The sequence below is a fragment of the Hetaerina americana genome, unplaced genomic scaffold (genome assembly GCF_022747635.1).
Source record: "Hetaerina americana unplaced genomic scaffold, ioHetAmer1.1.p SCAF_1, whole genome shotgun sequence".
Lineage (NCBI taxonomy): Eukaryota > Metazoa > Arthropoda > Insecta > Odonata > Calopterygidae > Hetaerina > Hetaerina americana.
In genome coordinates, this window is record NW_027286069.1 from 15,044,982 (window position 1) to 15,050,219 (window position 5,238).

A 5,238-nucleotide genomic window follows, 5' to 3' on the forward strand; every position below is an offset into this window, starting at 1 on the left:
TAGTAACATGTGTGAAATATATCTCCATTCATCGACGAATGGTAGTTCAGAATGGTGATGCACACATTCCAGTACAGCAAAGAAATCGGAACTAGAAGTTCCTAAGCATTAGTGTTGGATGAAGGGATTTTTGCATGAGTGTGTACGCCGCTGCGGGTGTAGTTTTGCACGCACTCGTATATGTTGATTTTGCATGTGGTACGGTTCTTTTTTACGAATGGTGACCTAACACCCCCCGCCACACGCCCTTGCGGCGGCTTGCGGGGTATTATGTAGATGTAGAAGCAATGTCAATGCCGTATCAGACTCCCCTCGGCCAGGTCAGGCACATTTTGTTGTGACAGCAAAGGTTTTTAAAGTAGTAAACGCTATGGTTTTTAGAGGTATCCGTGAACTTTGGAGGCGCTGAAAGAATTATATTGTGCGCAAAGAAGACTACTTATCAAAACTGGATGAGTGAAAACCTTAAGTATTCAAGAAATTACGAGAAAGGAAATATTAAAGTTTCAAGGTTTTCATTTGACTCAGCCATGTATGCGCGTGTGTTAGAATACCGATAATCTCACAGCTCGCCAAAACACGTGTGTAGTTTGAAAGATTCTCGGGACCCCCACCAGATGTCAACGCTAGCACAACGAGTTTCCCGCGTAGTAAAAGGTAAACCTTAGTGAGTAAACACGTAACTCATGATGCTCTGGGAAGAGATCTGCAATGCGGACGCCTCATTGTTGTTGTTCCCGGGTAGTAACTTGTGAAGACGGGCAAAAATTGAGATTGGAGCAGTGATAAAATGCTTCGTAAAGATCGATATGAAAGCAGAGGATATTCATACGGACTATCAGAACACTCTGGGGGAATCTTCTCGGGAACATGGAACCTCTGAACGTCCTTCTTCCGGAGCTGTCTCGAAGATTCTTCGAGAGGGCTGCGGATTCAGACGTCGCCACCATCCGACGCCTCGGAGAGATCCAGGTTTCAACGTGGGACCGCTATAAGCGCCCCATTGCGAGCATGGATCGCCAAGATGCCCTCCCAGCGAAGAAGAGGCCCAGGCTTCAGTAGCAGGGATCGCCAGAACGCCGTGACAACGCAGAAGACGACGCCCTGCCTTAGAAGCCTAGGCGGCTGGAAAGGCAACACAGTGGAGCCCCGACCGGAGTAACGGGGGTCCGTCCACGAGAATGGGAATCTTCTCCTTCATACTCAACTTTTACCAAGTGGACAAACGAGTTCGTTTGGTCAGGACAGCTAAGAAGGTGATCCGCGTTGTGGTCGGCCAAAATGTGCCACTGCCCTAGAAAGTATTGCAAAAGTGAATAAAATGGTCATGGAGGATCGCCGACTGAAAGTGCGAGAAATTTCCGAAGCTATATGGATGTCATCTGAACGGGTATATCACATTTTAATAGTGAAATTGGATATGAGAAAATTATCAGCTAGATGGGTGAGGCATCTCAGGATGATGGCTATTGACCCAGGATCACAAAAGCATCAGAGTGGAAATTTTCGAACAATGTTTGACCAATTTTAAGAGCAACCAACAAGATTTTCTGCCCCAGTTTGTGACAACAGATGAAACTCGGGTCCACTACTATACCACAGAGACAAAACAGCAGTCAAAGCAGTGGAAACATGTTGACTCGCCACTACCAAAAAAAGCAAAGGCCATACGGTCGGCCGGAAAGGTAATTGCTTCAGTTTTCTTGGATGCGAAACGGATTCTGCTAATAGATTATCTTCCCACTGGTCAAAAAATACTACGCTACTCTCCTATCAACTACAAAAAAAGATATACGAAAAAAGGCCAAGTTTGGCAAGGAAGAAAGTCATTTTTCATCAAGACAATGCACGCCCACCCACAAGTGTCTTTGCCACGTAAAAAAACGTGATCTAAGAAACGAATTGCTGCCGCGCCCGCCTGATTTGGCTTTTCCATCTCTTTCTCAAGCAAAAAATTTCCCTCGGTGGTCGGAGATCCTCTTTAAACAAAGAGCTAACAGCCGAAATAGTCGGGTATTTTGAAGGCCTGAAGGAATCCAATTTTCGAGATTGGATGAAGATATTGGAGCATCGCTGGACAAAGTGCATTAGGTTACAGGGATACTACATTGAACAATGAAAAAGTTTCACTGAGGTAACTCGTTTAATTCTATTCCAATCGAGAAAATTTCAAATTACTCTCGTATTATGCATGCGGTAAATGCCAATGATAAGCTAATGTGATGGCTCATTTTTCAAAATACTATATTAAGCATAATATTGGTATATCATGCTTACTATGGCTATATTAATTCTATCATAGCTTAATAAATTTACAGCAAAACTTTTGCGGTTAATTTTTATTTTTATGCATCCCAAAATTAATTAAATTGATCATGAAACTATGAATCAAACTGACCGGGACCCTTTTGCAGCTGTAGGCCTTCTCGGTGACACTTGTTACCCATATCATTATTTTCGTGAAATGAGTAGCAATTTTCCTATGAATAACAAAAAGCATTTTTCTGTAGACATGCAGTAGGAGGATTGTTATGAAACAACAGCCGTTGGCTGTCTTCTAGCTGAAGTATCTTCACTGATTGGTATAGGTACGAAGTGGGTAATCGCAAGCAAAGGAAAATGTTTGTGAATGAAAATTCTAGAGCCGATAAACGTGGCAGTATAAAATTTTCAAATATAATGTAAATCATTATAATGAGCAAATAAATATTTTCCGGAAAAATAATATGACGCCCTCAGCTCTGAATCAGGCTTTGATATTATTTTCATTTCCTCGAATTAGAAACTGCATATTAACGAAGAGTATTATTTTACTGGATTCTTTATCACAGTTAAATACTGATGTTGGGTACATAATATTGAAATGCAGTGAAGAATGACATTCCGTATTGTGGTGATTATAAATTACAAAAATTTGAATCCAGTATTGATTGGGTATAAGTCGTTTAACTAAAAAATTTCATGCTTAGACACTACCTCTTCCGTAGATACATAAATAATAAAGAAGCGAAATTTTATACAGATGAAAAACAACATAAATTCATATTATAAATAAGAATAACTGGAATTAAAAATGATTCGCGAGTGGCAAATTTGTAATAATGTGTATCTTGCCAAAACATATGACGAAGTTTACAACGTAAGCCTCAAATGTGCTAATAATATTTTCACGCTAGTCGTTATTCATTTTAGTATAACTGAAAATGGTCTATTAGTGGTATGCACAGCTGTATTTATTGTAAAATTAGCTTTTTCGGCTTATTGAATAGTTGTATTAACGCAATATGCATTCATACCCCGCGCGTCATGCCATCATCGCCATGCACTGTATAGTTCCACAATAGGCCATGAGGCAGTTCGGAATTTAGATCAATTAATTAGATAATTTTATTACAATATTCATATTCCACAAGTCATATTCATTAGAACGGAATCTCATGTTCAAATAAAAATTAATTAGCATGACCCTGAATTTTTTCTTTGAAACTGTAACCAAAATACAATTGAAAAGTGTTACATTCCAATCAGTGTTCCTTTCCTTAATCCTATTAGTATCAAACGATAATTTTGAGCTGATGAATCTTAGATATGCGTGATTCGCACTAGAAAATTAATTTTTGCTGTATTTGTTATGCATGCATCGGGATTGTACAGTAATAATAAACATTTTACATTTTAACTGCTAATAAAATTTCTAACTTAAAGAATTTCCCTTGCTCCCTTAACCATTCCAAATTCAATAGCAAAGCATTAGAATAAAAATATTCTTGGGTTTTCTGATAGAGGTTTGGGGTTTTACTTTCATATCTTTTCCTTTTCTGTAGACTTCATACAGGAGAAAGAAATGGAAGTACCCAGTGGCTACACATGGTTCCTAGTTTCTGAGTGCATCTGGAGGCCAAAGTACATCTAGAATGGTAAAACACTTTTATCTGCCTCAGCAGTGACTCGTACCCTGACTAAATTTAAACGCTACATCATGTAATTGGGCTTAAAGAAAAATCCGCGTTTGGCTCCCAAAACTTAAAATTAAACATAATTATGTTTCACCTCGGATTCAAAATTTCCAGCAATCAATATCAACTCTCCTTCAGTAGAAACCTGCCCATAATTTCAGTGCTGAGCATAGATAAAGTATATGTTTCGAAATTATAAAAGATATATAATAACATCAATTGTAACAATCAGACGGAAATCATAATACCTTACAGTTATTAATTATTTTCAAGCTATGTTTGACTAAGATTCACCAAGAATCGATTCACCAATTTTGGGGTTGTGTGATCATCGAGGAATATTAAATAGTCCATTTTTTAAATGAACAATTTCCCCCAGAATAAATCATTTAATCATAAAATGTTAATGCACATTAGTTTGTAAAAGGGATAGTAAATACTTCCTTATTTATTCGTTCATGCTGCAGACTGCGCATTCGTTTTCAATTAAAAATATGACATTTCAATTCATATAAAACAGATGATTTGTTCTTTTGTACTATCAACGTGTATGAATGCAGTAGATTTAGAGAGCGTCCGGATACTAAAGAACACCAATTTTCTCGGTGCTGCAGCGAAGGACGGTGTAATATGAATATAAAAAATGTTTTTTAATGGTACACATTTAAAGGGCTATTAGCTTTTAAGGTCATTCAGAACTCCATATGGGAACTTAATTTACATTTGGATTGACTCCAGATCAGTCGGAAAATTAGCTAAGATATCTCGTCCACTTTAGGCCTTCCAACTTATATTGCAGTGCCACAAGAGAAACAATTATGGCATTTACGAGGCAATATTTAAAAACATTGCGATAACATTTGGTCAAGCAATTGTCACATGCATACATTAATTTCTGATTCCGTGCAACCTTTACCATCTAACAGTAAAATATATGTATGCTAACTTCATCTTATAACCAGTCATGGTTATACAAAATTATGATGTAATGAACGTCCATAGAATCATTAATAGGAAAATGAAGGCGTCAAATTCATACCTGTTTTTCTAATGAACTGTCATTGGGATAAATATTATAAACTGCAAAATAAGAATGGAAAAATTACAGTTTATAGCTTTCTTATATTCGATAACGGAGGTAACTTAAATAGCCGGACTCATGAATATTCATGACCTGCCTCGAAGACCATGCATTCTGAAAAACTTTCTGCCACCCGCGTAGCTCACGCATCGTCATTTGTTCGAACTGCTTTGCGCTTCGTAGCAGTGTCAACATCAGAAT